This window comes from Pseudopipra pipra, chromosome 6 (genome assembly GCF_036250125.1).
Source record: "Pseudopipra pipra isolate bDixPip1 chromosome 6, bDixPip1.hap1, whole genome shotgun sequence".
In the NCBI taxonomy this organism is placed as follows: Eukaryota; Metazoa; Chordata; class Aves; order Passeriformes; family Pipridae; genus Pseudopipra; species Pseudopipra pipra.
In genome coordinates, this window is record NC_087554.1 from 31,094,670 (window position 1) to 31,119,181 (window position 24,512).

Below are 24,512 nucleotides of genomic sequence, written 5' to 3' on the forward strand. Positions count from 1 at the left end.
GATATCAGAGGCTTCTGTGTAGTCATGTGAAGTTTGACATAAAAAAAGATGTGCCACATAGAGCTCAACCTGGCAGGTAAATCAGCCACACAGTTTGTGAGATACCGTGATCTGTAGACACAGATTCAGCGTCCTTCTCTAACTTTTAATCAGATAAAAGAAAGCTTAATGTTGCTCTAAGACTCAAGGAGTCTTAAAAGCCTTACATGAAGTCAAACATTCACTCATTTATATCACAACAGAAAACTGCCATCATTTGGTAAAGTATTTCAGCTGCTAGCAAGCTGCATCATACTTGAAATGGCAAACTACAGGTGAAGACCACACAGACCCAACTTAAAATCCTGCTTCATTCACTCTCTCCCCCTTGGTCTTATCAAACACACCAGAGACTACAACAGAAAGGTTCTTGTTAATGCTTACACTGCTCAAGGCCTCAATCACATTGCCCATTTTCTCAGGCTAACCCACAGTATGCACTTCACAGCCAAGTGCCACAAAATAAATAATTAAAAACAACTAGAAGATGATTACTGCTTTGTGACTCCAACTCAGAAGCTTGAAACTTGAGTATAATTCAATTTTCTCGCTTCAGTGAATTCCTTCTGCCATCCAGCTAATCTGACACATTTCCTCCCGCTCTGATTATTAAAAAGGAAAAGCAGGTAGAATAAACATCAAAGAGCAGCATTACTGCCTTCTGTGACCCCACAGTGTTTCCCAAAGCTATAGTTAAAAAACGACCAGTGAACTTTATGATCCCTTGGCAGGATGAGCACACAAAACAACGTAAGGCACTCACTACCCAAGAGGTATTATTTACTTGCAGTGAGGTTTGGAAAGCTGAGACTCAGTGAGACAGCACTACAACAATGGTAGAAGTACCACAAAACCAGATCATCCTTCTTCATGGGGGCACAGCTCTGGTCCTGTCTCAGTACTGAAAACATCAGCTCATAATACTTTTATCTTTTAGCCCTTTATATTCTAGCATCATATCTACACAGGCATATGTATCATAAATTCACTCAACCTTAATTCATGCTACTTCTAATAATAATGAAGATGTTCAATCAGCTTCACCTTTATTTTTGGGATAGCATACACTGCCATTTGGCTTGGAGTCTCCCAATAACTCCAAATACCACCAAGTTATGCCACAAAAATAATTTAACTATTCTACTATTCTTTTTACTTGTGCACTTCCTCCCAGGTCAGAACTGGTAATATGTAGTAATCAGTACTATAAACTGATCCTGGATTACATGGGATTGACAAAATAAGAAACACCTTTTTGAACATTTATACTTACATAAACTCCTCAAAAATACAAAAGTAGACTGAGACTTAAAACATAAGCTATTATCTTGGAAATATTTACCTAGGCCGGCACCACAGAAAACTGCAGTGGCCAACAGATCAGACCTTCCAAAGCACTTAATTCAATGCTATCAAGCAAAAAAAAAAGTAGCTTTAACCACAGGACAAACTTTCTAGAAGACTCCAATTGGATTAAATCAATTTCTACGTCGAAGTTTCAACACTTGTAATTGCCTTTTCTAAGGCTGAGGGGCTGCAAATGAATTAAAAAACCCTTCAGCTCCAGATTCAAACAAAACCACAGACTTCTAAGTCCTCACTGAAAACAACACATGTATACACAGACCCCTGGAGCAGGCCCCTCAGCAAGCTCTCAGACTGAGGGTCTTAAAGCACAAACATCCACATATTTCAGGTATCAGCCTGAATCAAGCACAATTGTGTCCATCTGCATCCATATGCCTGATTGTTTTCATGCACCTGACCCAAGTCCACTAAAACGCTTTCTGCAGACTAGATCAGGTTCCCAGTTCCTCTAGCTCCTAGATGCCCTCTCAGCCACACCTGCTGCAGGAAGATGTCCCAGAAACTCAAGCTGGAGAGGGGAGGGTTATGAATCTGCAGCTAAAAGAAAGTAACAGCTATAGCCCCAAAGTGTAGTATTTCAAAATGACTGTGTTGTACAGGGCTGACTTGTGTGGACAGACACTGCTGACTTGGGCAGTGCAGCTTTGCCCACTGATGACCGACCTCAGCACAGGGCATTCTAGTTGCAATTTAACTTCTGTTCACCAGACATGTCATATGGCTGGAAAACAAGTGATGTTGCAAGTGTGGGAAAGCCCCACACCATTGGTCTGCATGAAAGTCGGTCTACAGTCCACAGGGTAGAACAACATTATCTAGTCAATAGTACCGGGCATTCATCTACTGCTCAAGTGTTCTCAGGGTCGCACAGCCAAAGACTGGCCTTACACAATCAGGATAACTTTTCTATTCTGCCCTACTGTCAAATGCTTGCAAATTTTCTTTGGGGGGGGCGGAGGTGGGGAAACCAATATTTTTTTAGCTACGCCCTTAAAGTTTCACTCTGCACTTAACAAGGGAAACTAAACAAGGAGATGTCGATCGCCATTTTCACTAGCATGAAACTTCAGTCATGAACAAAATCAGGGAAATGAAGGTAAATTAAAATAACTATAATTTACAACTTCATCAGTTGTACAGAGAGAGGCCTACAGGAATAATCAGCCTATTTCTCTACCAATAAAGCACTGCCTTCTCTGCACTATATTTTACAGTATACCAACCTAGTTGTTTTTAAAACTTCCAAATACAGTAACTTTTGCCAGCTCCAAGAAAAATTTACCACATCCTTTCACTGGTACTTGGATCTTCAGCCCATTACAGTCATGCATACTGAACTGAGCCAATAAGCCTTATGCTACATATGCTTTATTCAATACAAATGACTTCTAGATGTAATGCCATAGATCCACTCTAAAAAGTGTAAGTTAGAAGAAAATATTCAAAGCAAATTATTTCCACGTACAAACATCTTTTTAATGATCTCAAAGACAGGCTTTACTGACTTCAAATAGAAATGGAAATCACTGGTATTAAGGTCATCATATGTATTGTTTCAGAAATTAGCAAACCTGCTGATAGGCTGACCACTGCTATCACTTAAGACTATACAGAAAACATAGAGCAAAGCCAGGAACAGGGCCAAGCCTGCACAGTATGCTAATCTACCAATTATTCTGTAGATTTTCAAACTCATAGGTGACAAAGTTTCAAGGGGCCATGACCATCATTTCTTTATGCTACATAAAGAGGAGAGGGGAGGGGAGGGAACACCATATGGAAAAATCTGAGAGAACCATTCAATTAAGCCCTATTGGAGGAAGTAGTAAATAGTATGAAAACATTTCTAATGAAGATCAAGTGAATTATTGAAAATTTAAGCAAAAATTGTTCTATAAAAGCATTACATTGGTATTGTTTTTATGTTTGGAAATGCTTCCGAGAACAAAGAGATTTTGTCATTGGTCTTTTTTCCTTTTTTCCCCCCCCCTTTCTTAGTGGAAGCTTCTTGCAGAGGAAAAGAGAAAGAAGACATGAAAGTACACATGGAAGTGAAACATCTGCCCTTCTCTTTGTTGTCACCAGTTTAGAAAAATATAAGAAGAAAAAGGCAGCTTTTTCTTTCAAAAGTCCCATCTGTGAAAGACTTTTTGAGTCAACACAACTATACAGCTGTGCAGAATGAACTAGATTTTAATGAACTAGATAAAATAATTGTGAATCACTTTTGAAGTCCCAGTTGAGACAATATTCTGCTTTTTGTTCACACTTAAATAGTATTATGCTTTCCAAAAAAATGAAGTTTTAATTCTTTTTTTAAAGGCTTGCTGACTTTGCCCCTCTCTGAAAGAGCTTATGTGTAACTAGGATCATCCCCCTTCCCACCCAGGGATGCACTGGCAGTCAGAACATCTCTTCAAGCACAACACTTGATTTCTAAGTTCTCAAACTTTACCAGAAGTCTTTTAGTTGCAGTAAAGCCACAAGTGCTTTACCAGATCTAGCTACAGTGAAAACAACTCAAGGAATATAAATATCATCACACATTTGCAGACACTGGGCAGAACCCACAAATCTTTCTTTCTGGACAGCAGCCAGTGGGAGTTTCAGAGCCTGTAAGGATTTGCAAAAGGAAACAATTCAGCCTCCTATAACAAATGTGCTGTCCCTAAAGAACAGTGTCATGGAAAGCAGAGCACATAGGAACAGGGTTTTAAAAAATAACACACTGCAATGCTAACCAGCTTTCCAAACAATCCCTTAAAAGTAATTTTATACTGGGAAGTTACATTAATGTAGAGAATTATGCCTTTCTTTCTCATCGTTAAGTAGATGTGCTTCTCAGAATCTAAAGCTACTTCTTAGGAAAGATGGCTTATTCTTCCCCTCTTGAACCTAGCTGTATCTTAGAACTAATGTTTCTATCAGAAAACCAAATGGATAAGTGACATGAGGAGGCTCCATCACTTTTTCCCTTCATGATTCCTGTCTAACATATTCAATTTACAAATCCATGTGGTCAAATGGCCTGTCAAAATACCATCAGGCTGTAAATTCTATATGGAGTCACATCTGACATCACACCAGTAATGAAACAATTTTTCACTTGAAAATTAAATATTAATTCAAGAAAGAAGAACAGTCTGAATTTATTGTTTTCTTAAAGTTGTGCATGTCCTCCTGATCCAATCTACACAAAAACTTATCTCTGTAAGTCGAACAAACATACGTGATTTCCAACATGATATATAAGTTAATATAAGTTCTAGTCAATTTTCTGACCAAACCAACCACCCCCTTCTAGAAAAAAAAAAAAAAGAAAAGGAAGAAAAAAGGAATCGATGCTGTTAGTTAAATGGTTCCAACAAAGTTCTTATCCATGTTGTACTCACATGTATCAGTTAAAATTTTACTCATGTGTTTCCCACATTTTCGTTGGCTGAAGAGGTTCACTCTGGCACATTCACCGAACAAGCTAAAGGAGACAGAAGGGAGACAACAAAGAACAAACCAAAGTATCACCCACCCCATGTATTTCCAGACATGACAGTTAGTATAGGACAAGCAAAGACATCAAATCTATTTACTGGCTGGCCGTGCTTATCCAGTGCTAATGTTCACAGGCAGAAGCCTGTGAGTTGTGATTCCTTGTCTATAGCACCAAAGGACCCAATTCCACAATCCTGAGGAGTATTTTGCATGCCAAATAATTCCATTACACACAAGCTTATGGAGAATATCCATGGTTAACTTTAATGCTTGAATAAGGCACTACAAAAGGGACAGAATCAGATCCTAAGTAAGCCAAAAAGTAATAAAAGAAACAATTAATCTCCTGTGAACATCTGTTTAATTGTGCAGGTTTGCAGCAGGGCTGAGACCAGTCCTCTAGATAAAGCTAGACTTCACTGTTTTCTACTTAAATTTCTATCTTATGAAACAATTTCAAATAACTTAAATAATAAATGAATAGCCTATAAATAGCGTTGTAACTTTCCCCTCTGTAACACAAACACCTGCTTTCGGTCCTGTTCACACTTCCATTCATGCATGAACTGCATTTACAAAGAGGGTGATTGTATCACTGAGTAAATGAGAGCACTGAAATCAAATCAAAACTAGTAACCCCCAATATTACAGCTTTCTGTTCCCAGTGCAAAGGTAAGGAGTCCTTTTTAGCTAACCCTACACATACCTCTTAGTACTGAATTGCAAAATAATAAGTTATTTGCAAATGATTACTTCCCCCAGTATGAAAACTCTACCACCTAGAGGCAAGCAAGACTGAACACATGGACTGTATTAAAGAGATCTGCTATTTGAGAAGCAAAACAGACAGAATTTCACTAGTCAGCTGCTCCACCCCTCTGCTCCCAGTGATCTCTTATTTAACAGACTAAATGTACAGGACAATGTTCTTAAATGTTAATGACAATGAATACCTTCCAAAAAGCACAAGATAAACCCAGATCTTTTATTTATACACATAAAGCTTTTATCTTTACTATCTCTGACACTGAAAGCTGCATTTGATTTGGTTATGGGAGACCCAATGAAAACTTCTTATAATCCACATTACTGCACTTCAATGCCAATTCCCTTCCCAGAAATACCCCCAACTCCACACTGCAAATATATTATGCTACTAGACTGTCTCAGAGATCATTGGACACTTCTGCATCAGCACTGTACTACAGCCTTTTGGCTGGCCAGCACTGGGGTCTCTCAGACCCTGCTGAGCAAAAAAGTATGCTTATAAAGAGATACTTTCGATCCTGAGGTATTTCCACTTGTCTCTATTGTTCCTTACTGTCCATTTTACTGCAAAAGTGCCAGGGACATGAGAATCACAGTCTGGTTACAGCTCTTGCGGAGATTTCTTCTACAATTTTAGGCTTAGGAATGTCTTACACTTGAACGTGTATAAAGAGTATCTGCTAGACGTCACTAATACAAACAGTTATTAGATTACTCCCAAATAGATGATGTCTAAAAAAAACTCCAACAACAAACAAAAAAAACCAGCCCACCAAAAACTGGAAAAAATATTTTTGTGCCCGACATATGGAACAGAATAAGTCACGTGAAACAGGTGTCAGTAACAGCATTAAAAGCTTACTGGCATTAACATCATTTAGTGCTCAGATATCACAAGAATAAAAAAAAGTGTAAGTATAAAGCAGAAGAGTATAATAAGGTAGCTGTTTCACATGACAGAAGCAACATTACAGCAGCTCCAATGGCAACCACTACTGTATTTGACCTCTGTTATTTTCTAAATTGAAGGCTTTATGTTTACTCTTCTAAACTACAAGCATGATAAAACTATAGTTTTATTGCCTTACTTCACACAGTACAGAGCTATTCAGTTAATATATTCATGTTACATTACAACAGACTCCTTCACTAGACTTTGGCACTGCTAGTTAGACTGTATCTTAGAGCTCCTGGATATGCTTTGGATTTATGTCATGAAGTGAGGACATAAGTTAGGAGGAGTAGAGCACAGCCCCATTACAAGAAACCATAAGCTCGGGAAAACTAGTTAAAGAAAATGAAGCTGTTCAAGTAATTTTTATTACCTTTCACAGACAATGAAACTTAGGCAAGAGTATCATAAACCTGTAGAAGAAAACAAAAAGCTGGAAGCTACTAAGGAGGTACTAATGAATTTCTTAAACTCTACTGGCAAAACAGAAAGCAAAACTAATAAGCCCAAAAGATACACTCTTCGCTAAGTTGAAACACCCTAATTAGGATTACTATAACTCGCAAGTACCAGAAGAAACCAGCTCTCCTTTCTGCTTTTAAAAGAAAGGAAGTTCTCATTCATACCCTAATGGTTAACAGTAAGGGAAGGCATTATTAGCTTTTTCACCACCAAGTTTTGTAATTGTGCAACTTATGGTTTTGGTTATAAATGCAAGAATACAACACTCAGGAAAATTTCTTTGTTTTCAGAATCTCTTCTCCCTCTGAAGTATTACTGCCAGAAACTCTGTGCTAGTTTTGTCAAACAGACTACATCATGCCTTACATTAAGTTGAGCAAGTATGAAAAGCACTGCTCTCAGACATTTCTTGAAGCATCACTTTAATAACTTCCTTTAATTCAAACATATTGTTTGTGGGTTTTCCTATAAATGCAGCCTAACCTTCTCCACATTGTACACAATACTTTAACTCCTTGAAACTTTTTTTTTTTGTCTGCACCTACCACCATAAAAACAGCCTCAGGATTAAAAAAGCAGTCAAGCTCTGCCTACGTGCCCCAGGAGAAAAGGAACGTGGCCACCTGATCAAGATTAGAAAGATTGCACACATGAAAGTAGTTAGAGTGGTTAATCTGCTACTACACCTACAGTACCTGGGTGTAGCTGTGCCCTTTCTAACAATGTCAAGGTTGTACTCATTTAGCCAGGACACATGAAAAGACAAACAGTTTCTGGGACTGAAACATAACTCAGTCTATTTAGACCGTGTGGGTTCTCAAAAATGATTCAGAGCAGGAGAAGACTGAGGTCACTCCTCGGCCAGACGTGATGACTTAAGACAAAAATATTTTAACTCCCTGTGAGTTGGGTTGCTTTCGTTTTGAAGTAGTTCCTCTGGCAAGCAGAAAGCAGCAATTCGTTTGGTATAAAAGAGAAGAATTTGATTTCTAACCTTAACAGACCTCTCTCTACAAGAGACAGGTACTCAGAACAAATGCACATCACAGCTGATTCAGCTGGACCTGGAACAGTAATAAAGGCAATCCTCTCAAAAAAAGCTCAGCTTCTGGAGGCTTAGGGTATTTTTACTTACTATTTCAATTAAAGGACATCATTTACCATTTACTTATTCACAGATGTCTCTAAAAACTAATCTGCATAAAAGCAATTTTGGTTTCTATATTTACTCACAAAGAGGCATGCAAGACACCAACGGAAGGAGAAGCACCTACATTGACCATCCCCACCATGTGCTTATCTAACCTAGATGCAGAAAAAGCTGATGTGGGAGTGGAAAACAATGGACAAGGCAACACAATTTGCAATTAATGTTAAAACAACATTTCCATTTTATATATCCTATGAATATCAACTGGGCACTGCAGATTTAGATATATAAATGGAGTATTAAGCACAGGCATTCAGGGACATACACTGACTCGAGAAGCAGATACACACAAAATATTAATAATTAATACATTGAAAATACTAGAAAACAGCAATACTGAGAGGTTATGAGTAGTTCACAAAATTCTGATGCTCAGCTTTATCTCATTTTAACACTAATACTTTTTATTATGAGCTGTATGCAGAGATACAAAAAGCTTTTTCTATTAAAAAGAAAGTTGAGGCTCTTCTCATTATTGCATTTCTCCTGTATTGTTTGGTTTTACCTGGTGCTGCCAGCAAATATTATGTGCACTGCTGAACAGCTGTATTTTGTATTTCAGCAATGCTGAGAGAAAAAAGTAAATGCTCTCAAAGTGCGCTTTGGTTTCTTCATAATGTAATGGCCTACAGACTGTTAATAATTTTCAGAGTAATGTCGAGTCAATCTTTACTGTTTTAAACAAACACAAATCCATAGAAACGGTCATGAAACAAAGCTGAAGCCAATGCACTGCATATTTACAGTCACAAACATCACAGCACAGTTTAAGGCAGAAATTAAGAATGTTATAAACACATGAAATCCTGAGAAAATTCAGCAGGCAATGTTACCAAGACATGGATGGAAGACAATTAACACCCATGCTCATGGGAAATGTTACTTTTCTTGAGTGCAGAATTTGGACACAGAGTAATTACAGCACTTACAGAAACACGTCTTTTTATTAAAAGAGCAATTTAAAATAATTACTGTTTAGATGTGAGAGAAGAGTTTTTAGTGAAAGTCTGGTTTTCCAGTCTAACAATTGAAATGCTGCACTTAATTGTCTCTAATTTCTGATCTGACCTGCTGGAGCGAGTCCAGAGCAGGGCCATGAAGATGATGGGAGGGCTGGAGCAGCTCTCTTAGGAAGACAGGCTGAGAGCTGGGTTTGCTCAACCTGGAGAAGAAAAGGCTCCAGGGAGACTTTATAGCTCCTTCCAGTACCTAAAGGGTACTACAAAAGAGCTGGAGAGGGACTTTTTATAAGGAATTGTAGTGACAGGACAAGGGACAATGGCTTTAAACTGAAAGAAAGTAGGTTTAGATTACATATAAGGAAGAAATTTTTTCCTGTGAAGGTGGTGAGACACTGGAACAGGTTGTCCAAAAAAGCTGCGGATGCCCCACTCCTGGAAGTGTTCAGATAACGTAGGCTAGACTTAAGTAAAACTGGGTGCACAGCATTTTGGCTGACAGAAGATCTTTTACAGGTAGTAAATGGCAAAAATACAGTCAAGTATACCACTTTTACTTGTATGCTTTTAATATTTTTAAGTTTTAACATACAATTCCATCAATTTAGGACCTCCTCATTTATCAAACACCCTCACAGGCTCAGGCAGTGCTTCCACAGATGTTTCCCTGTGCAGCACTGACAACCTGAGCAGCTCACATCAGTACTATTTCTGCAATACCATGTGCCAAGCTGGGAAACTGGTCAAAATTTAAACTAACCCCATCTCTTTTCATTTCTATACAGGCTTTTAAAATTCATTTATGTTTCTTTTCCCAGTTCACAGGTGGCCTTCAAAAGAGTTGTACCAACTAAACTGAACACAAAAGGGGAGAAGTGTATCACAGAAGGGACCTTTTGGAGGACACCAGTAAGCACTAGGTGAAGACACCACAAAGACTGCTACAGCCATTTCAGCACTGCTCATGGATGGGAATGACCAACTCTAGGGGCAGTTACATGCTGCTTCTTTTTCAGCAGCAAAGCAAGCTTGAAAAATTGCCAGCTTTACTTACCTTCAGCTACTCATTATTGTCTCATGCCACGTTTTTGCAGAAGGTTATTTTTAGCCTGGATTATTTCAGTAAACTATTTTGGGCTGGCATTGGGCTGACATTGAAGGGGCTGAGAAGCACAGCACAGGGAAGGGAGCTAATATCTACCTTTGTAATTAACTCCACAACCAGTACCAGAACTACCTGTAGTTATTGATCTGGAAGGTTACTGCTACAAGTCATCCAAATTCTCTGACACTGTCTGAAAAATACCAGCAATAATGAAATCAAAATAGTATTATTCAGGACACCAAAAAGATACCATATGGAGCAATATGCATTTCAAAACAGTATAGGACTGTCTAATTGCAGTTTCAGTAAATCCGCTATGTTCACACAGGAAAATGACATCTCAAAATAGAATCTTTGATAGCAGCATCAACAGGCACATCAGGAATCAATTTCAACTTTCAGGGCTCTCTAAATGCTGGACATCTTCCTCCCATGATCCCTATTCAAGTGTGATCCCTATTCAAGTGTTTCCACTTGCTTATGTTAACTTCTCTGTTCACTGAACCCTGCACTGAGCCATTCCAGCATGCTAACCCTTCAGAAAATTAACCACTTGTTTTGTTGCATGCACTGTCTTCTGCATTCATGCATACAATGGCTCATGGAAGACTAGAAAAGCACTGAAGCCAATGCAAAGGGGAGAAGATGAGATTATCCAGGGATTTTTTTTTTCCCTGGATAAAGGGAACACAGAAACTACAGAAAGGTATGTCACAAGAGGAAAGCACCGGGTTAAAAGATTAGTACATCATCTTGCTTTGCTCCTTGGAACTTCAGCCTAAGTACATTTGAGCTCTCTTAAAATGTTTTCATAGGAAATTTTAGAGAAGCAATTCATTGCTGCAGAAGATAAGGAGAACTTGATTGTAAAGTCAAGTCAATTTGGAGTGCTTCAAACAGACCCAAATCTGGCTTCTGATATAGCCCCTAAGGCAAAATAGGCAAGAAAAGTATTCTTGTGTACACAAAGGAACCAGATACGTGACATTCCACTTTTTTTTTTTCTTTGAAATCACATAGATCAAGCCTCACTCCAACATGATTAAGTAACACTCAATAGCTGTGAATTGCTTCTTTTTATTAGCTGGCAAGCAATGCTTTGCTAAGCAGGCACCAATGTTTTGCAAAGCACTATGTGTACACAGAAAAGACATACAAAGCAAGGGGCCCTAGTTAAGTCACCCTGGAAAAGACACCCTTTTTAATAAGGATTAAAATAATCAAGAGAATTCGTGCATTCAAGATGATGGCTTTCACCATTTTCTGTCAAGGAGCACAACAGTTAAATAGCCAGGTTTGTTCTTGGGGTTATTTGCCCTGACATGTATTGGCATGGGGAGATACCAGTTACTTTTTTGCAGGGCTCAGCACTCATTACACAAAGAGCAAAGCAATTCACCCAGTTCTCCTTGCTCTGCTGAGGACAAGAAGGTTATCAGTCTGGAAGACAGGATTAGGGGATTTTCAAGCAGTCTCTTAGCAAGAAACACTACACAAAACCTGTTTATTATGTTTCTAAGACGCTATCATTACCACTGAGCTCCACCCATCCCCAATACATGTTTGTACAGGTGAACTGCCAAGGAAAGAAAGCAACTAATCCCTCCTCTGCATCTGAGCCTCACGATTTAATTCTGCAGTTGCTCAGATTCATGAAAACCTGACAAAATGCCAAAAAGAATTTCCTTAGAAGTGAGCAAACAAGGGACAATAAATGCATGACAAAGATGTACAAACAAGCTATGGGAGTTGATTGTTGCCAAGGTTAAGTGTCTAATTTCTCTTTCACAATACTAGTCTGGCTACCTGTGAACACACCCAGGTGAGTTTGAACACACTGCTGAAAGGAAATGACACCATAGGAAAAGAATGCAGGAGGCACCCAGGAGCTCTCAAACCTCCCAAGCCCTTCATCTTAGCCTGAGACCAGCTCTACAAAAGGGTAGGTATATGTGTAATTTTGCTCACTCTCTCTCCTTCTCATCCACCATTTTGAGATCATGTAGCTTCAAATAGGAAGGTTGATGTGCAAAGCCAAACCAACTTGCCAAGTGCCAGGCATTTCTTAGAAGAGGCTGACAGAGAAGCAGGAAAGGCAGGAGGAAAGAAATAGTTTCTCGCATCTGATTCTGAAATAATGACCTGCAGGAAAAAAGCCCCTAGCAGCATTCACTGATGGCAGTGCAGGAAGTGACCATCTTTGACACTTCCACTGGGTCTCTGCCAAAGGATTCACCTTCATTTCAAAATAGAACAAATACAGTGGGTATTTCAGAGCCCCCCTTGGGCCTAGAGACACAGATCAGGTCACTTGCATATAGGGAAGTTGCTAATTATACACCATAGTCTTACAGCTGTCAACTTTGCAAGACAGGGGCAGCATCCAGTTCAGCAGAGCAGCTAGGGGCTGATGCATCTGGCCATCTAGTAACACCTATGATCCTTGATAACAGAGAATCCTTCTCTAGGTCAAACGTCCTCAGGTCTGGATTTGTTTTCTTATTTCCATATTACAGACTCAGGCTCACTATCTTCCTAACATTTTTTCAATGACTCTATAGCGCTGATTCCCAAACCTCAGTCTGGAACTGGGCAGCATTTGGCAAACAGTGTTAGGAACCACCATTAAGAGAAAATACTAAATTTGTTTCTTTTGGATGGCCTGTAAGAAAGTCTGAGAGTTCACCGTGTTCTTGTGGTGAAAACTGCTGCTTTTGGTATTGTTTAATACACATTAAAACATAAACTATCACAGGAAGTGATCAACTTCCAGCACACAAGGTCTGTGGTTAACCTTTGAACATTAGCTGTAACGCTATCTTTAAAAGCTGCCTGATTACAAAGCAGACTTCTTTCTTTCACATGCTTTATTGCATTTATATTGCCTATACTGACTACTAACAACATTGCAGCTGGAGTCGCCAGTCCAGCTGGTGAATGATCACTCCTCAAATGTAAACCAAATATTCTCTAACTTATTCTTTCCCAGTTGATAGGAACCATGTCTGCAATCTTAGGCACTGTCTGCAATAATGCGGCAAATCTCCAGCAGATCATTCCAGGTAGCCTAAATGCAAGGGTACTGCACATTGTATAAACTAGTGTCTACCTACTAAAAGGTATTGGAGAAAGAAGTCTATAGCTCAAACCAAAAGCCTGTATCCTTCACTAGTGACAATTATCTAGTCAGGGTGTGGGAGAGAGACTCTAGTCCTTAAGTGATATCAGTAAAGTGCCTTTATTTCAATAGAAATAGCTTTTTTTTTTTGACTGCAAGTGTTTTTGTTCAGCTATAGTTTATAAGTTGGCTTCAACTGACTAGGCCACACCATGGCCACAATAAGCAGCCCCTTACTACCCCTGCCATTTGCATCACCATGTCCTCCTCTGTGTCAGTAGCTCACCAGTCATGGGGATGACAACACCCCATGTGTGTTTGCAGCAAATGGCAGACTGAAAAATCCTCTCTAGTAGAAGACATCAATTCCAAATACCTGTGAGAGCTCCACTTAACCTGATGACCAAAGACTGTACCTAAGACTGCACACAAGCCAAAAGTGTGATCCATCATCACACTGCAGAAAAAGCATTCATGATGCATATACTCAACTGGGCAGACTGGATTATCCCAAGAGCACTACTGAGAATTTCAAATCCACAAGCAAGGAGTCAGTAAGGATAAAATGGGTGCCGGAAACTTCAATATTAACATCCAGCTTATATCCAAGTTACTACATTGATCTCCTGAAGCATGTTTTGAACTAGTATTGCAAGAGGAAGATATTTAACAAAGCAGAAATAGACCAAGGCTCACTGGCAGAGCAAAGAACCCAGCACTGAAACAGCAGAAGGTTTTGCACATGTAAACTCTGATATGCTGGAAAAACTGGCCTTGTGAACACCAAATTCATTGTACAAAATGCTTTGTACTAGCCACTTGTCACTGACACACTGCCTATCTTGCTTTTGTTAAATCAATCTAAGTAAACTTGAGAAAGTACATCAAATAAAAGACTGCTCAGCAGGGTGTGACACCTCAAAAATAATTTCTAAAACTTTCCTGCAATTATTACAATTACAGCTTCTTTTACTGTGTGCCTCTTGAAAAGCCCAGTGTAAAGACTGATAAAGAAAAAGCATACAGCACTGGCTGATAATAAATTTGGCCAACATCGGTCTATTTATAGCTTAATTTTGCATGACGCAGGAAGTTTGGCATAGGACTAGATGATCTCAAGCAGTCCTTTACAGCCTAAATAATTCTGTGTAAAGAGCTTGAAAATGAATGTTTAATGTGAAGTCCTCTGCTGGTATGTAGGAACATTCCATCCAGTGCCCAGCAAACAATCTAGGAAAGGGACACAAAACTCGAAATATGTTTGTTCTGGGTTTTAAAAAGAAGCCAAACCCCTGAGAAATTAAATGCTGCTGCTTTGCATCATCTAAATTCCAGATTTCAAACGGCATACAGAAGGCAGAACTGATGCTCAGGAAGTCAAACAAATACAGATGCATACCAAAATCTGACCTGTAAAGTAGTGACAGCTCTTGGCTTTATTGACTGATGTTTCTTCATGACCCTCAGAACCACAAAGACAGGATAACCCAGGGCACTGACCACCTAATCAGTGATCTTGCTTCTAGCAATGACCAATATCTGAACTTTCACAGGTAGGACAGAAAGTTCAGAGTAACCTCTTACACAGCGTTGTATGCATAGACATTGAGTTTGGCACTCTAATGCTCAGTACTCTGCAACCTGTTGGGTGATGAGAGTTGTCACGCGGTTACCTTCACTCCTGTTTTAGGGCCCACGGTCAAATGAAGAATTAGGCCATCTGCTCCCATTTCCTCTCTTCCCCAACTAGCATGACACAATATCCTCATTTAAACCAGTTTGCTACAGGTAGCCAGTGTAAACCAGTCATTTTGAGCAGCAGTTGCCTCTATTAATTCCTTATTTAAAAGATCTTGCACAGTTTTGGTAAAAACCTTTCAGAAGATACTGGTACACGTCTTAGGCACTGTCCTCTCTGCTTGATATTTGAGGCACAATTCCCTTCTATCACCAATATTTCTATCTCTGTTCCCAGAACTACCCAATATTCTTCAGATAAAATCTCACTAGATATTTAAGCCAGATAAAAGAACAGTAGTTCGTGCATCCTAAATTCAGAAAACATTATTTGGAAAACTTATGGTGTTGGTAGTCCAAAGCAATCTCCTATCGGTTACTCAGTTTTATGAGGCACTGAAGCAGTGCTTCTGCCTGTAGTCACGTTCACAACTGACATTAATAATATGCTGACTGCTAGTAAGCAAAACACAAATAGCCCTTGGAATGGGGAAAAATGACACATCTACTCAGAACTATTGTGCTCAGAAGTTAATTCACGTGACAAAACAAGTATGCATTTCAGTCTTGCTTAGCCTGTCACAAGTTTGCAAGAGTAAACCTACATATGACAAAAGATGAGAGTCTTTTATTAAAACTGCCAGAGGTGTGCAAATCCAGGCTTCAGACAGGGCACACTGACCTCTATCTGACTTAACATAAATTACAGAGAAACATTCTAGTGATAAACATCACAGACTTTACAGGAGTATGTGGATGGCAGCTGCATGAGTCAGAAAATCTCATATAGAACAGGGTGGGGTATTCTCTTTATTTGCAGTGTGCTTTACTGCAGGCCCCTAACACCACATGTGCGTGCACACACACACACACGCACGCTCAGGGATGCTGGGGCAAAATACAGGCAGCACTGCCAGCAAGACTGTCGGCTTCCTTCATGCCTTGGATTATGGATCTGCTTGATAGTTGCTGACTTCTATTTAGCAGTGTATACTGTGTTGTTAGAAGAGGACATATAGTGCCCGATCTGAAGACCAAGTGAGATGATTTGGATATTATTTTCTGGGAAGCAGTAGAAACATTCTATTATGTCGTGCTTTTAGCATATACACTGAATGATTTGGACAACTACTGAAGCTATAGTTTCTTTGAGATTTTTATTTTTATTTTAGAATTACATACGGAATCTTGTGAGCTGAAATATCCCCAAAATCCTTAGTTAAAAATAACATTCAGAGCTGTACTTAAAACACTGATGTATACAAGAGGACTTGTTTAACTTTAAAAGAAAATCTAAATCCTTTTGATACAAAGAAAGCTTTCTATATATACATATATATTTTGTATTTCATATGAAGTTCTTCCACAACTAGCTAGAGACTAAGAACATTAACAGGGTGACATGTAAATTCTCACTTCAGTTACAGATGCTAACTTTGATGCTTCACTACCTAGAAGATACAGTATTAACAACCATTTTAGCAAAAGTTGCCAACTGTTCGGCAATTTGGAACTATCATCAGCGGAAATGAAACATGGTACCATTTCTCTTCTGTACATATCATTGCACTGTCATGACCATCTTTACAAAACCAGCTTTGGTTTTTGACCCATGTCAGATTGAAAGTACCTTTTAGCTCCAACCCAGCCTGAAAACCACTGCTTGCTCTTTCTTAAGGTGCTGATATGCCAAAGTAGATATTCCTGTTGCAAGATATGATTTATCTCTACAAAATGCACTGTAGAATTTTTGTGACTAGAAATAATTTCAGTCAACCAGTCTTTTTCCTAAGTTACTACAGGTTATATATATGATGTACAAAGGCTATTTCCTACAAAGTAAGAGGAAGTCTTGGCAAAAGCTGAAGCCTGTAATAGCAGCCTCACACCTTTTTCACCCAGAGGCAGTCCCTAGAGCAGTGACAGGGGTAGAAATGCCAAAGAGCAAGATGAAAATTTTCACCAGCATTTAAAATCTGTAGCTCACATGCACATACACTCTCCCTAAATGCTGGTGGTACTTTTCAAATAATCATTTTTCTCCTAGAATTCACTAGAAATGAAGCTGCTACCCAAACTGCTGGACAAACTTAGGAAGCATCCTAAACCAACAAATAAACAGTTTACCTTTCAGAAACTGCTTAACATTACATGTAACTCCTTCAGTTTTTGCAGTGTTAGTCTAACACTTAACTATGGTGTTTATGAAGTTGATCTGCCAGCTTTGTTAATGTCATCTGATTTACACAAGACAAATACATTAGGTGTCTGAAATATTGTATCTGGCCCTGGGCAAAGAAATCAAAAGGAGTATTTTATTTTATTTATTAGTAACATAGGAACAGCTGTAATTTTGACAAATATGGGACCTTTGGTCAGTGTTTACCAGGTAACAAAATTACACTGGCTGCAAGCTACTTACCAGATCTGCAAACAACTTAACTACATTCTTAAAAATACTACTGCAAATCTGTCTCCAGCAACTACTGTCACCTCCAGATTGTCCTTGTCCTCGGGATACAATACAAAAAAAGCAGCAAAGACAAGGTCAAAACACAGCCTGTCTACAGTCAGTACTGTGCAATTAACAGGTATCATGACAAAGGAGCTCTTTAGGCATGAGCTTTTTTTCTTGGCAGTGTTTATGATTAATTGTGCAGAATAAAAGAACTGTGAGATTCAGGTGTGTCCAAGATAATGAGGATTTGTGTAAAAGTCTCTAACAAAGGTGCAGCTAGGGCCCAAACAAGAACAAAGATTTTGTCCATAGCAGCTAAAGATGGATGGATGATTGAGATGGAGAAGATAGGCAGCCTTTTGAACTTTTCAACCCAGAGATTAGCCTGCAAAATATCACCAAGAAAGGGTCAGACTTTATTTTGGACAACAAGGATAGTCCTAGGAAAAGTAAAAGATCTTGTCATGGTCTGTATAGAAATGGAAATTGAAGAAAGATTATCCAGAAAAGGCAATGGAATCAAGGATCAAGCTATCAAGATTTCTCACAAAATGCTAGAGAGAGTAAAAAGAAAAATACTCCAAGTGACATGATAAAAGAAAAAGAATAAAGAGGTAAAAAATATCTACAAGAGGATAGAAATACAAAAGCCCTAAAAGGAAAATATTTCAAAAGGTACTCAGTTATTTCATTTGAAAGCGACTAACATTCCAGGAAATGAAGTACGGAGATTTTGACAACTACACTTACAGGTAAGAACAGGGCAGACAGAAAGGACCTACACCTGAATCAGAAAAGAAACACTGGAATACGAAAAGAAACGCTTCAGGCAGTACTAGGAAAACTACATGTCCGCTGCCAGAAATCTAAGCTCAAATTCTGCAGAAGTGTTCATTTTATCATAGGTATACGTCAGCCAAAAGAGACTAGGAGACCAGAAAAGACCGAACACATCTCCCTCTCATTAGACATGTCAAGCCACCTTGAACTCTAAACTCCTTGTCTCTGGAATCTAACTTAATTAAGAGTCATTAGCTAAGACAAACCTGAAAAACAGTAGCAAACATGCAATAATTTGCTCATTTTTTAAATATATTTTTTGAAATGAAAATTTTAGTAGAACGTGTAAGTTTATTTTCATTACCTTCAACAGAAGGTTTTGCCTCGTCTTCACTTGAATACAAATACATCAACCAAACAGTATTTGCTTATTTCTGTTTCTTGATGTAGTCTCCCATAGTCTTAGATCTTGTGCTGATTACAATTCAATGCCATAATTTCATTGGAAGCTCCCACTATATTAAGATAATCCATACAATTTTTTCCTGAGTACAGATAGCATGAACAAGAGAGATAGAGTAGAGCAGAACTACTCTGCCTTGGGTTATCAGCAAACAAATTAATGATGCTGTTGTTCTGAACAGCATCAAACAAACCAAAAGAAATCCAGGAAAATAACACTCTTTCTTGAGATACAGCTCAAGTACATAATATTTACAGAGAGTAAACTGACATTTATTCTTTTTACATTTTACTTGCATTTAGCAAATAGTGTAAGAGAAAACTGCACAGCACCTAACTATATTGTATGTACAGTTAGACACTAAAAAAGGACAGTGAGAACAGCACCTTCTTCATTTAGTCACGTTCCATGTTATGTTCATAATCAGAATTGCTAAAATACTTCGACTGAAGAATGAACACACAATCATGAGAGAACAAACTGACTTCTACTTCCCAATTCTCTATAAGACCTCTTAGCTGAACTCCAACTTGAAGAACTGTTCTGTTTTCCAAAGAGATGTGAGGCTGTCACTTTCTTGGTGAGGTTTGGGAATTTTTAATTTTTTTTGCATTGAGTGTTAATAAAGAAATATTTTAACTACTAATTACCTGCATTTCATTTAAATCCACCATTAAACGATGCACATGACCTTATTTCCTGTATTCTCTGGCCTTACCATTTTATAAAACAACATTCATTTTAGATAATATTCATGAAGCAGAGAGCGATTTTTCTGCATAAGGAGAATTGGAAGAAAAATTCAGGACAATTAATGTCAGTCCTAGTTCCAAATACATTGGCTTGCTGGGAAGTAACTGAAAACATCAAATTGAAGAACTGCATGTTTTAGTCACTGTTCTCCCATGATTTAGAGAATCTATTAATTCCTTTTTAAAAAGTATGACTGGAGAAGATAAGGTCAGTACAACTTGCTAGTATCTAGGGAGCAAGACCACAGAACAAAAGGCAACAACCATCAGAATTAAAACAGAAATTTTTTGTTTAGTTAGTATGTCAAACACTGAGTCAGGGGAAAAAAACTGAAGTATTTCTGAAAGGAGTGATGAAAGATTTTGATGGAACTTGAGAGAATAGAAATGCTAAACAGTTATTAGAAAATATTAACAAAGTATGGTCATATATAAACACCTGTAAGAAACTAGAACATGGTGTTATTAAAAAAAGAAATCATTTAGGTTATAAACCGTCCTGCCAGAATGAGTTCTTTTCATTTAATGCTGAATATTTGATTTTTGGCACTTTTCTCGATATGTGAATCCTGTTTGAATCATAACACTAATAATACGGTGTTTAACCTAAAATGCACAAGAAAAATGTGGAAAATATGAATATCTAAAAACCTACAAAAAGGTGGCAATGTAAAAAACCCTGAGAACAACTACTATTTTTTAAGGTTTCTCCCTCACCTTCTAAATGCTTAAGGCTTGCAATCTTTTACTACTTAGAAGTATAGCAAAGATCTGAGATGATTTAAAGTAAAAGGCAATGTAAATGTGCTGCCAAGAAAAATCTCACAACCATTAAGTTCATTATTTGGCTTCTTTAACACTGGAGAAAGCAACTGCCTGTCACAGACAGTGCTGTACCATCTGTACCATACGTCCAAGGACCAAATTCGTAGAGCTGGAAGCCTGAGTGGAAATCAAGAGACTAACAAGGAACCACCAAAGAATGCCGTCTGCTCTCCTAATATTGCCTAATATTCCACAGACATGTTCAAGCCCTGTGTACAACAGCTGTATATTTTGCAAATGTTTCAGCAATTTTTTTTTTGGTAGCCTACTGTTCCTATCTCTACAGTCCAATTCACAGTTATCTTAGGGAACATCGAGTTTACGGCAAATTAAGTTTTTCAAGTATGCAGCAAGAAAGCTTGTCCTATACCACTGTTACTACACAGGTCCTTATCTAAGTCCAAGGAAAGCATGGCTTAAGGAGAGGCCAGCAAAACAGCATTAGTTCTATCCTGCCAAAAGTATCTTTAAGTGACAACTATGATTTATACACAGGCATCTCCCCTTTAGAAGAAAGAAACCAACAACCGCCTCAATGCTTAAGCCAAAGAATCCCAAATGTATGCAATGTCTAATCACAAAAAGTGTACTAGGAGTTAGACTGTGGCTCTTAGAAAACAATGTGCTGCTGTATTTTAGGCTGTTCAGCCTCTCCCCATGTTACTGTCTGCTTACAAAGGAAAGTGAAGCTTTATATTGCAAGGTGGCAAAAATGGGGCTTTCACAGGTGTGGTGTTGGTATTTCTATCAACAGAAGAATAGAAAAGAAAACACACAAATCATGTAAAGGAGTGAATGGCCCTCAGATGACAAACACCTAAATTATCTTGGAAGTCATCAGTAATCCTATGAAAGCAAAGCAGAATGCACAACTTGAAGCTGAGGAGGGACTTTCAAAAAATAAACAAAATATTAAAAATATTTCACCAGTTCTATATTTCTGCAAAACTCTAAAAGAAAAAAAAAATGAGTTCACTCATTTAATCAGATGGAAAATATACCTTGGAAAAAACCTAGGTTTTGCAAATAATGAAAATTACAGTGCTATTTCCCCTGTAACTAATATGCCAACACTGATTTCTGATGTGAAAGACGATAAAACTGTTAGGTGGTGGAAAGAACAGTAAATGCTGGGTATTTTAAGATTTAAACAGAATTATTTCTGGTTTTATTAGGCCTATCAAAATCATAGCTAAACCTCAGCAGTAGGCTGGTGCTTTTAGGAAAAACATCATTAAATCAGTAAAAGTTTATATTTTTTGGCACATAGGCACCATCCTAACAAGTCTCTTTAAAAGGGAGTATCTCAGTGGAGGTAATACTTACTGTTTACTATACTTCTGGTTGTTAGGGGTTACCAAAAAGGTCCCATTTTTCCATGACATCAGCTGCATTCCAACAGAAATGCGTGCCCAGGAGTTTTAGTAATGACTGTAGTCTCCAATGACTGAAACCTTGGCCAAAATCCTCTACACCTGCACATCAGCTGAGTAAAATACAAAAAAAACACCAAACCCAAGAAGAATTTAACTGGAATTTCTGACTTAGCTCCTAGTAAAGAGAAATTACTATTTTTGTTCCTCAAATCTGTTGCTGAAAGTTGTTTGGACCAAATTTTGAATATCTGCTAATTGTTGCTGCTCATTCAACTAACTGCTTGACTCATAGGGAGTCAGACTTTTTTGTCTTCACCTTAATTATTTTAACTACTAAAGGTAAGAGCTGCTTTACTTACATAAACAGGGCGCTTAGAGGCGTCAGCAATCCATTACCTTTTGGCCAGTTCTCTCCTTTGTACTCGTCAAACTAATTTCACTGATCTCTGCAGGGCAGGTGCCTCTGAGTGAACTAAAGATGGCAAACCAGCTCGCACAAAAGCGTGCTCCAGGTTCCCAGACCACCACACACAGAGCTTTGTGCTGTAGCCATCGTGGCTGATGAAAGCTATTTGTGGTCATGAATTGACAGTAAATTTAGGTTTGTAATGCTGAAGGAAATAATAGTGATGATTAAACATACAATGTGGAAGAGAGAAATGAAAAAAACAGTATCACTGTGCACAAAGACTGCCTTGAACATCTGTCAGGAACAAAAGTTTGTTTGTGTTAACAAACAAAAGTTTGTTAACACAAACAACACTGTTTGTGTTGAATACCAGGGACATTTAACCTCGGCTTATCTCAAAGTCTTGTGAAGCTTTAACTGTACAGTGGATATTTGATGTTAGACACCACATAGGCTTATGCAATGCCACTCTGGTTGCTCAGATGGCATCTTTAGTGCCCCCAGCAACCAGCTGCACAGCAGCAGTAAGCAAAACTGACTTGTTGCTACATTTGCTGTGATAAGAAGGTCCCAGTCCTTTACACCGTAACACACATTTCTAACTATAAACATGAATAATATTAGTAAAGTTTAGAACATCTGTATAATCTTTATAGAATACAAGCCTAATAAGACATTTACAAAGACTAATCACTAGTAATTTGAAATTACTCATGTCACACTTCAGATTCAAGGTCAATATTAAATTCTATATCTTTAATGTTTTTTTAATGTTGTTTTGTTGCATTTAATGGCACTTCAATAACAAAAAAATGTGAATCCATTTAAAATTGTGTTGTGTAAATAGCATTTTTTCCACATATTATATTCAATTCAATTTTCACAACCATCCAATCTCTTCATAAATAAGTTTACTAGAACACTGAAGAATATCTAATACTGAAAAGCAGTGGGAAATTGAACTAGTCTTGTGACTACGCCTCACTTATCCAGAATAATGTTTGGCTGTACAGCATGTAACTAGAGTGAGGGAATTGGCAGCATACTTGTAAGTAAGTTTTTATTTATTTATATCTGTAAAAGAGATCATCCCAAGGCACTGTTTAGTTGCTTTAAAACACAATCACCATCACTGTGGAAAAGTGATCCATCACATGTGGAAAAGGCAGTATTTTTCACACTATATACCCCAGCATATGCACTACTGTTGAATATATTAGTACTGGCACTTTACCACATTCACTGGAATATCCTCCCCTCCAGATCACACTGGTATTGCTCCTTGACACATTTAAAAAAAAAAGACACACAAAGCCTTTGCCACAAATCTGCAGGCCAATCTGCACCTAAAAATCCTGAAAGACCAAGGCAGCTAGCTCCCAGGCTGGCCTCTTCCTGCACTAGCAGGGCTCAGGCTTGATGCGTAGGAAATGGCAGAGAAGAATCAGTTTACATATACACAAAGCAGGGGTGCAGAATAACACATCAATCACAAGATGAGGCTGATATGGACTACTGAGAGAGAAACTAACATCTGAGGCTTTTCAAACAAGTCATTCTACAATGTGGAAAGGATGCAGTTTATCAAAACTGGGAGGAACTCCCAAGCATTGATGGATGATATCCCACATTCAATCATACATTTAGAAAGTATTCTCATACAGTGAATCGAGATGTTAACTCAGTCACTACTTTATACATCACAAAACTTTTCTGGTAGAAAAATGACAGATAACCATGATGATGTTTGTATATTTATTACAAAGTTTAAAGAAGCCAAGTTGACTTTTCACAGACAGCATTGTCAACGACTTTTTTAATTGAACAGAGAAAAATTCTGGGGTGTAATAACCTACCAATATTCAGATCTTAGTGCTTAGGACTCTTAGACCCTACCACAGTACTCAAAAAAACTACTGTATGAGCCACAAAATGTAATTACTTGCTTCCTTATGTTTTTTCACACCTCAATAAGTAAGCTACATCAACTCTGCTTCACCTCTGAAATGCAACCCTACTCAAGAAAGTCATCCTTTATGGAATCTAATGTATACATTATAAAATGAAGGAACTCCTCTGTTGTTTCTCATATTACTAATTTATGTAGTCGGTTAAATATCTGCTGGAAGCACAAATCTTTAGGTCTGGAAAACAAACATGACCATGATCATCTGCTGAGAGCCTAGCAGCAATGAGATTCTCATTCATTATCTCCTTCAGATAATATCCACAACAGTACCCA

General features: G+C 38.2%; 1 protein-coding gene and 1 long non-coding RNA gene across 11 annotated transcripts in view; one reads left to right on the forward strand and one right to left on the reverse strand.

The window, feature by feature from the left end:
- Positions 1-24,512, reverse strand: part of RAD51B (RAD51 paralog B) — a 470,288-nt gene that overhangs the window by 302,361 nt on the left and 143,415 nt on the right. The gene's annotated exons all lie outside the window — the stretch shown is intronic.
- LOC135415886 (uncharacterized) lies at positions 7,898-17,020 on the forward strand. 2 transcript variants are annotated; one of them, XR_010431323.1, is made up of 4 exons: positions 7,898-8,199; positions 10,066-11,058; positions 12,150-12,294; positions 13,752-17,020. It is a non-coding gene; the product is annotated as an uncharacterized LOC135415886 (long non-coding RNA). The 2 variants fall into 2 exon arrangements; XR_010431324.1 differs by having other exon boundaries at positions 13,795-17,020.